Source organism: Mauremys reevesii, linkage group 5, assembly GCF_016161935.1.
Source record: "Mauremys reevesii isolate NIE-2019 linkage group 5, ASM1616193v1, whole genome shotgun sequence".
NCBI lineage: Eukaryota > Metazoa > Chordata > Testudines > Geoemydidae > Mauremys > Mauremys reevesii.
In genome coordinates, this window is record NC_052627.1 from 108600797 (window position 1) to 108611310 (window position 10514).

Here is a 10514-nt window from a genome sequence, read left to right on the forward strand (position 1 = left end):
GACACTGCAGGAGATTCCAGGGTGTAAAAGAACAGCTCTCCCAAGAGTGGAAGCATGTTGGAAATACTGGATAAGCTGTATACAGAATAATCTCCTGTCCACCTATTCCCCTTCTCTGAATGTTATATACAGACGTGGTCAGTCTGGATATGTGTGAGTATTAAAGTAGCTTAAGGCTTGGGGAAGCTTTGGGGTTTGGTTATAGGGTGTGTTTTATCCTTCCCCAACGTCCTGAAGTAAATAAATTGGTAACAGATTTGTCACAGTTTGGTGAGCAATTGAGAATGGGGGAGCCCTATAGAATTTACACCATCTATCTGTTTTACCTTTGTTATTTTGTGTTTCTTTGTTTGGCACTGTTGGTGTGATATGTTGAGGATTGCATGATTAAAGGTGAGCCTACTCTCAGCTGCAGTAAGTCTGAGAACTGGAAAGGGGTTCTACCCCCAGTTGCAGCAGGACTGGGCAATAAAGTAGTTGGAGAAAAAAAACAAATATGTATTTGATAACTAGAACTAAGCAATTAAAAGCATAAATCATGATCTAGACAGCAACTCAAACCTGTGCCAGGGCAAGTTGCAGGCCTTAAGACAGGATTTCCAGTTAGAAAAGGAAGCCCTGGCTAAGCAAGTACAGTCCTTTAGGGACTTGTTAAAATTTAACTATTTGTGTTCAGCATACACCGTAACAGCAGTGTGTTTGCTACAAAAGAAAATTAAATAATTAAACACCAGTGGGCCGTGCATTTTGCCCAGGTGGCAAGCCTCACAGGGGAGGACTCGAGTAGTTTTGTGAGTAGAAATGTTTTAGGGAAAGGACCAAAAGGGTGGGGGCTACTTAAAAAGCCCACCCTCCTAGTTAAAACTGGTAGTGGACTACGTTGGTACCCATGAAAAGAGACGGTTCAAAAAAAAAAAAAAAAAAAAAAGGATCGGGCCCAGGCGGCCAGGCAACAGACAAAGAGCTTAAAAAACAGGTTGGAAACTTTTGAGGGTCTAGTAAAAAAAAGAAGTAAATAGGTATAAACATGGGGATTTCAAATACCCAGGAGAATACTTGTAATAGTGATTTAAGTTAAGAAAAGTGGTTGTTGGAAAAAACAAGTGAGTAATTTTAAAGCAGTGTAAAAAGTTAACTCCATAGTTGCTGGAGGGAACAGCAGTTGAACTTTGTAAAAATGCTAAAAAAAAAAATTCTTGGTGTCTTTAAAATGTTTGTAAATAAATTCAGGCAAAGAACTTATTAAATTGCAATCATTTGGTTATGACCCATTTAGTTAAATTATCTAAAAAATGTATATAGTGCTATGTAATTAAAATCTTATTAGGTTCTAAAGGCACTATAAGTGATGATGTTTTCTTTCAGTGTTTAAAAGCAGGAGTTAAAAGTAAAAAGCAAGTCAGGAAGCATCTGTATTGATGCAAGTTATCTAACTGATAAAGTAGAAGTTACTGAGACCTAAGCTGCCTATGAAACATATATATGAAAATATGGGGTAATTCCCCTGTTTTGCCTGAAATCAACTAAGGTACTTGTATATTTTCAGTGATGATTGATTGCCCAGAAAGGGTAGACATCTGTTTCTGTCTTTCAGATAATCAGAGAACACTGATGCCAGCTGAACAGCATTCAACGTACCATGATTTGCTGGCACAGTACAAATTGTGTTTTGTGTTCTATGTTCTGTCTTGTGGTGTTTGTCCTGTGGCCAAAATTGATGTGTTTAATATTTTTATGGGATGGTCTGATTTAAAATCAAGCAGCAGTGTTGAATTAAAATGCAGATATTTGTTTTGTTCAACTTAAAATACAAAGTGTTTGGATGCATCAGAAAAATGTAATATACTAAAGTCTTATACATTTTCTTAAGTAGGAGAAAGATACTACATTGGCCAAACCTTTTAATTGACAATTGTTATTGAAATTTGCATATTAACAGTCTTTAAAAGCAAGGGCATGGAAAGTTAACCCACTCCCCATATTGTACATGGGATCCTTCTGGCTACCTCAGACTTCTAGCCAGAGGGCTGGGGATGGTGGAAAGCTATTGGACTACAGTTTGTATTAACTGAACTCATCGAAGTGGGTGTGCTTGTCCTAGCTTGTTGTCCCAAAGCTCTAAAAAAAAAAAATTATTATTTTAGTAACAGACTATATGTAACAAACTTTAAATAATAAAACTAATGTACTGTATAAAGGCAATATATATGTGTTCATTGTTGAAAAAAAATGCATAAGGAAAGGCTAAGTTTCCTTTGTAGGTTAAAAAAAGCCAAACAAAAAAAAAAAAAAAAAACAAGTTAACTAAGAAAAAATAGCTAACATGCTGAGTTTAAAGATAGGGCATTAGCCCCATTTCAGGACACTGCTCTCAGCTAAGACTTAGCTAACAACCAAGACAGAGAGGGCTTAAATGTGCCCACATAGCTATAAAGTCTGCAAATCGCTGACAGGCACTAATGAAATGTGTTAGGTTTCTTTTTTTCACAGGTAAAGACGAACTACACAAAGACCCTAGGAGGCCTGCCACTTCTTGGAACCAAAAAACTGAATTAATGTAAAGCTCCACCAGCGAAAGACTGCTTTGGCTCTATGCTGGAAAGACCCTTATTAAGTCCTGGTGACCACCAACAGCGTTGTGCAGTGTCAGAATCCAGGATTTCCTGACCAAAAAGGACATTAAGAACTAACCCTGGTGTAAAAACCAAGAATTATACACTGGCAGGAAGAAATTTGTGGGACCCCTGTTTGAGACTGTGGTATTGATTAGATTTTGGGGTTTATTCTACAGGCTGCACCCTGTGTTTTGAATAAATCCTTCAGCATGTATTGCTCACAAGGGGCTGCCATTAAATTAGCACAACAGAGAGCCCAGGTTGTTTCCTCTGCAAGAAGAGGGAATTGACCAGATCTCTGTGGACTCAGGCCAATAATACAGCAGCCATTTAAAATATTCTTACAAGCTGGGAACATAATAAAAAATTGGGCCAACTAGAAAAGGCCACTAGCCTTATTTTTAAAGCTCAGCTGTCTTAAGTACAGGCTGGAGTTGCTAGTTACGTGTCATTTCCACCCTTAGTTCTGTGACCCAGACGTTACTAACAAAGATGGTACTAAATATTACTGAGGCTGGGAAGGCATTGCAGTGGGATCCAGACCAGACTTGGCCCACTGCCCTTACAGACACGTCAGGAGTACCATCTGATCTGTGGTCAGGGAAACATACTTGGACACTTTCTGGATGGAAGTGTGGACATTAACAGTGCTCCTTCCAAGCATATGGACCGGTTAGGGTGGGTGTGGGCTCCCACATACCAAATCCTGCTGGGTCCATGGGAAGAATGCATGTGGGACAAAATTACTCACCGGGACATTTGAGAACTTAAACCACTTGGTATACCTCACTAATTTATAGTCAGAGCCCCAAACCAATGAACCGTTACCCCTGAAGGCGATTTAAAGCTTCGTCTGCAACTGAAGAAAACGTAGCCCGGTTGTGCCCTGCCAAGCGGTAATTTGTTGTCCCAAGAGTCCCGTTGGTCCTCTAGGGACAAAGGGGGGATTGTTAGGCCTGAATGAAAATATAGCAGATAAAACAGTTATGCTAACTTGACTGAAATCAGGCTAGCAAAGGTTTGGATAATCCCAGAGTGGAAAAGTATTGAAATGCAGCATTGTTTAACAGAGCCCTGGAAAACGTGAGACAAGCCTGAGATAAACCAGGGATTGCATGGCTGGCATACCATTAGCTGTGCTAAGGACAGTGTTTGAAGAGCTAATAAGGAACTCTAGCATCCCACGGTTCAGATTCTAACTTTTGGTTGAGTTATAGGTTTGTTTAAAAACTCCCCTGTATTTCTAACTTTTGGGTGTTGTTAAAAAATAATTAATAATCTAAAGTTGTAGACATAAAGTCTAGGCATGTGTGTATATTAAAAGTGTCTAGTTTTAAGTTGTTAAACAAAGGGGGGTGGGTTTTGCTCAAGTGAGTGATGTATGACGTAATAAAACTGTCTATATAGGCTAATGCTAAGCTGTAAAAAGGGCCTGGTTCTCACTGGAGACGAGCGGCCTTTTGTTGATGCATGCACTTGTCAATAAAAGGCTTTTGAACGGACCTTGCTGGTGTTGACTGTCTCTCTAGCTGAACAGACAACGAATTTCGCTGTCGGGGTTAAAGTCCCCAACACAGGGGGAAGGGCCCCAGCCATTTGTTGCCAGGATACAGAGTGTTGGCCATTTATGCACACTGGAGACTTAAGAAATGCATAGGGGAAACTGAGGCACCCACACAGTATTCAGAGGAAATATTAAGAACAGTCCCACTTTGTCAAAACTGAATACTGTCAATGTGGGCTGAGGGCACTCATTACTTTGCTGGATATACCGTATATACTCGTTCATAAGCCGAATTGTTTTAGTAAAAAAGGGAAGCATCAGAGAAGGGGGGTTGGCTTATGAACAGGTATAGAGAGGGAGAGGTGGGACACAGCCCCTCTCCCCAACAGAGGGAGCAAGGAGAGGCAGCACAGCCAGCAGAGCCAGAAGGGAAGAGGCAGGGCCAGAGTCTCTCCGCTTCTGGCCACACTGCTCTCTCCCTAGCCTCCAAAGCAGCTGTAACTCCGGGGATGGCAGGCTGCGGCCAAGCTGCCTGGCCCAGCCTGCTGGAGCACGCTGCAGCCACACCGCTCAGCCCCACCCACCGGAGCATGCTGTGGCCCTGCCGCCCGGCCCTGCCTGCCAGAGCAGGCTGTGGCCGCGCTGTCCAGCCTGCCGGAGAAGCTTTGGCCAGGCCAGAGACATCCTCACCTGGCCTGCCCCAGCTAAGGTGGGATGGGATGGGGAGAGTGTGGGGGTCCCAGGCTAGGGGTGGGGTCATGTGGGGGGTGGTCACAGGGGTTATTCCCCTGACCCACAGCTTCTCTCCCTCCCCCCAAATTTCCCCACCAGTTGCTGTCCCAGCCCGTCAGGGTAAGCCGCTGGTACGCCGGGACACTTTGTTTACTTAGGTTTACCTCTGTGCCTGCGGACGCTCAAGGTAAACAAACCGTCTTGGCCTGCCAGCGGCTTTTCCTGATGGCCCGGGAGCCAAAGTTTGCCGACCCCTGAATTATAGGGTCGGCTACTGAATGGGTCATAAAAAAATTCAATTTTTAATTATCCATCTTGGGGGAGGGGCCAATTATAAACAAACTGGCTTATGATCGAGCATATACAGCACTTAGAATCTTGCAAGGTCATGGCTTTAATATTCTGCTAACCGTGCACCACGGTGCATCACTTTATCTTTGTTATACATTGTCTGCGGAAGCGTCACTCCATCATCCATATTAGCAACACAGTAGAGTAATTGGATTCACTTTTCTCAATTCATATGTACACCTCTGTCAAAAATAGAATCAATGTTATCTTAAAGATGGGAAAAGAGCAAGCTAAGCTGTCCCTTTTCCTAATAGCACATTTGACCATACATAAAGCCGAATGTCCCGCATCACTCAGGAACCTGCCTTTTGTATAGAAACGTTGTTTCAGCCATTTTCAGTTGCCACGTCTTTGCATTTCTTCAAAACGCAAGAGTGACGTTCAGCCCTCTAAAGCTGACATGCCACACTTAAACTTATATTTTCATTCTCTTTGGTCTGGGCAAAGTGGCCATCAATGAATAGTAAGTGATACTTCCTCTTTTTCTTCTTTTTGTAAAGAAATTAGTAGTAAGCAGAAAAATCTACACAAGAAAAAGACAGCTCCCAGCCACTAGCCTGTGCACAAATACTGTATTACAACTAGGAGTACTTCAGGCTTTTGTGATTGCCGCACTAGACTCCTGACTCTCAACTAATGAGTCTCTGTGCTAGGGTTCATCATGCTCTGCTGTCCACCTTCCATTGTGTAGATACTCTAACCTGCAGTGGATCTTCAGTGACCGTGACATTTGGATCTGGAGCAACCCAATCTGACTGCAGTTGAATGGAAAGCAGCAGGCACCAGGCCCAATCATCATTTGCACTGGCTGGAATTCGGCTCTTTGAGGGAGATTTTTAAAGGCAGCGCAAAGGCCTTAGTAAGGCCAAGGATCTAGCTTAAGTTTGGTCAAATGAAAAGGTTGGGAGTCACAACTGCTGTACACTTACACACACACACACACACACTCTCCATTAAAAGAACACTATCCAGGGTGCAAAGTCAAGCACTCAAAAGTTGGGAAATGCCATCAGTATGGTTGACTATGCAACCTTAATTGGGCCCCCTTGTCCATAGTGGGATGGGACACTTTGTCAGTGGGTTTCACAGATATTTGCTAATAGCAGAGAAATGGTGAGGCTCAGTAATCTTGGGTACCATACCAGGCACTGGAGGGAAGTGTGTCCTCATGGGCACAGACTCTTCTGCATATTCTCCCCAAGCTTGATCCCTTCTGTGCTGTTCCCTCCAACCTGTCTGTATCCCCATCCTGCCTCTTCCCCACTCCTGGCTCCTTGTTCCAGTCCCATTCTCCTCTCTTAGCCGGTCAGGCTTCTCATTCCACTCTCCTTGCCCAACAAGTCCTAGTCTCACCCTTCTGGATTCCCAGGCCCAGTCCATCCCCTTACCATTCCTTCACTCCAGTTGCATTGCCCAGCCAGTCCCAGTTTCCTTACCAGCTGTCTCAATCCAATTTGTCTCTCTCCTACCCTGGCTTCCAGGCTCCCCCCACCACCCACATTCTCCATTGACTCCCCATCCTAAAGTCCCTCCCTGGGCTACTCATCCAGTCTTAGCATCCCTCAGCCTCCCCCTCCCAGCTCCTTGTCCAAGTCTCTTTGCCCCTTCAGTCCCAGTTCTCCCCACGGACATCCACTTCTTGTCAGATTTGTCTCCCCTCTCCCTTCACCTCCTTCCCTCTGCCCTACTGGTTCTCACTCCCAATCTCCTTGCCCAGTAAGTCCCAGTTTCCCCCCACTCCTCATCTGGTCTCAGTCATTACCCACTTTCTGGCTCCCAGTTCCTCTCTTCCATTGCTGTCCCCAGTTCCCGGTCAGAATCGCCTTGCCCAGCCATTCCCAGTCTCCCCTGTGCCAACTCCTAGTCCCAGTTCCCTTCTCCCCACACAGATACCATCCCCTCTGTATTTGAATAAGGCAGTTTCCTCTGCCACACTCCTAGGCCCAGCAGCAGGATGACTGATAGACGAGGAGAGACTGGCTCTTTGTTCAGGTGCCCAAACCCAGCATTGCCTGCAGCAGTGCAGAATTTGTGCTCAGCCCCTAGCTAGAGCATGCCCAGTGCAGACAGAATCTTCAGTTGAATTTAGCTGCTAGAATCTAAGAAATCTCTGAGCACGGGTGAACTGCAATTTTTCAAATTGGCCAAATCTGGACAGATTGTCATGGGGACAGCAAAAGACACATTCCTGGCATAAAGCTAACCTCCTTGCCAAATTTCATACTCCAAAGCTCTAGAGCAGTGATACTCTGACTGAGGCTTGGGAGCCCCGAATGGCTCTTTAATGTGTCTCCTGCGGCTCATTGCATCACATGATCTTAGAACACAGTGATTTAATTATTAACCAATCAGGATGCGTTTACTATGTTATTAACCAATTGTAGAATACTTGGTCAGTCATTTTGCTGTCACCACTGCTCTAAAACTTCTCAAGAAAAGGCTGCCAGAATATTTTTTAACATGAGCAAAACAACATATTTTCCCCCAACCTCATTCTTGGAAGCAGCAAACCATTTTGGCTAAAATTTACAAATAATGATAATAACCAGCTTGAGGCAGATTCCTCATACTGAATATTTCTGACCAAACAATTAAAGTTTGGTAACTGAAAACAGGGTCTTACAATTAGGAAGTGTTGGGCAACCTTAAAATAGATAGTGCTACCAGTCCCATCTATAACTGTAGCAGACTGCTAGTCTCATATATTTAAAATTATATATTCAGTCACTAGTAATTGTAATCACTAATACGAATCACTGGCAAATATTAGTAATGTGTGAAGGCTCTAAAAGGGCTTTTAGCCAGAAGAGTGGAGTAATTCTAGTACAGTAGTATTATTCATAACCTGGGGAGTATAAAGCTAAATGTAAATCTGTGAACTAAAGTAATCGTAGCATTTGTTGACAACTGAATGAGTCCTTATGACAAAAATAATTTGAAAGCATAAGGATATGTGTGTAGGACGTTACACTAGTAATAAGGGACATTTAAAAGCACAAAATGCTAATGAACCCTCAGCATCTGAACCAACTGAGGTTATGGGTCAAATTCTCTTATCATTTATACCAATTTAAATCCAAAGTAACCCACTTAAATCAATGGGGAGTTATTCTGTATTTGCACACCATTAACTGTAATCAGAATTTGGATTTTACAGAACATTACAGTACAGTCAGCTAAAATGCACATGTCCTCCACTCTCTCCTGTCAACATGTCTCAACCCTATTTTGGGGAGATGTCCTCTGGGGGTGAAAGGCTAATTCAGCCTGCAAATCAGTTCAGTCCAGGTGACTTCCTCTAAGGGTATCAGCTGTCATGGCAGTTTTTGTGATACAAGCACTTGTCTACCAGGAACAAAATTCAGGTTACCAACTCATTTCCCAGTCATCAGATGATAATGATAGTTGATCACACTACACACTGTGCAAACAGTACTACAGTCTTCTAGAGTGATAGCCATGAACCTATTGTAAGCTATATCATTTTGGACTATGATTGCATCAATTTTTGTGTGTGTGATGTTGGCTGAATTTGAACTGGTGACCAAGAAGTAAAAGGTTGTTATACCAATCTTCTGAGCCATCTTCTCTAGTCATATTTACACAATGGCTCCTAATGGTACCTTTAGAGCCACTTTGATCAATTTGTGAGCCTAGTCCAACGAACGTTCACTCTGATCAGTAATCCTTACTCAGGCGTGTAGTCCTAATGTAGATTACTCATGTGAGTAAGGTTTTCAGGACCATGCACTATGTCAGCAGTTTTTAAAATGTGTTGGAATAAGTGGTAGAAATCCTCATGAAAAGTAGCTCCTGTACACTTTTATAGCTATTTCTCAAAATTAAATATCTCTAAGTGCCCTTCCTTTTTCAGTTTCTTAAGGCAATTATAGGTAGTTATGGATAAATTACTTGCCATGATTTTATTGTTTCTGTATCAAAGCTGCTTTTAAGTTACATGTTCACAGAACAGCATCGCAATTTGACAAATATTTCATTTTACACTAAATTCTTTGACTAAAAATAAGTAAGTGCTGCATTGTAAGGCCTTGTGCTGTGTACCAAGCTTCAACCTGGAAAGAAGTTTTGCAGATAAGTTTGTGCTTAAATTCAGTCTTAACTACAGCAGCACTAGGGGGGTCTGCAATTATGTAGTAAAGCAGAGCTATATGCCCAAGATTCAGAACCAGCCAGAATTGTTTTGGGAGGTGATGGTAAGGTGGGAACACCAATGATGAGTTCTTCCAGGGGGCATTGATAGACAAGAGTGGGCTGCTAAGATATAAGTCATATTCACATTGTGCTTGGATTTCTGCAGTCCCGCTCTAATATTGCCTCCTCACCATAGTCTGGACCAGGGGTAAGCAACTTGTGGCACACAAGCTGATTTTCAGTGGCACTCACACTGCCTGGGTCCTGGCCACCGGTCTGGGGGTGCTCTGCATTTTAACTTAATTTTAAATGAAGCTTCTTAAACATTTAAAAAACCTTATTTACTTTACATACAACAATAGTTTAGTCATATAATATAGACTTATAGAGAGAGACCTTCTAAAAACGTTAAAATGTATTACTGGCACGCGAAACCTTAAATTAGAGAGTAAATAAATGAAGACTCGGCACACCACTTCTGAAAGGCTGTCGACCCTGGCCTCTGGACTCAGGGAAGGAAAGTCAACAAAGCAAATGTAAAACAAATACAAGACAAAATTGGCTGTTATAGCTTATAGGTTAGGAAACATCTCCTTTATTGACTCTAGATTCTCACTCATGCAAAGCTGATGATAATAGCGCTCCAAAAGCATCAAAAATTCCCGCTGCTTTCCTTACCCTGCTATTTTATAATCTTTATGGGTGAATTTTTTGAATGCTTATGGAATAAGTTTCCAGTTTCCAGCTGCTCTGTCTGGAATCAGATACAGAATTTTACCTAAATGTAAGTACCCAAGTTTGACCTTTGCTTTTAAAATTATTTTTTCAGTGTAGAGGGATTTTCATATAAAAATGAAGGATTTTCTTAAAATATCCTGCAGCAGTATAAGAACTATTCAGATCTTTCTTCTAAAAGATTTTCATATCTCTTTTGATAGCGGCTTTGACTAAAATAAAGATTTATATTTGCAATTTACAAAATATAGCAGTTTTCCATTAATGAGATGCAGGGGTGGCTCTAGACATTTCGCCGTCCCAAGCATGGCGGCATGCCACGGGGGCACTCTGCCGGTCGCTGGTCCCGCGGCTCCGGTGGACCTCCCGCAGGCGTGCCTGCGGAGGGTCGGCTGGTCCCACGGCTCCACTGAAGCTGCAGGACC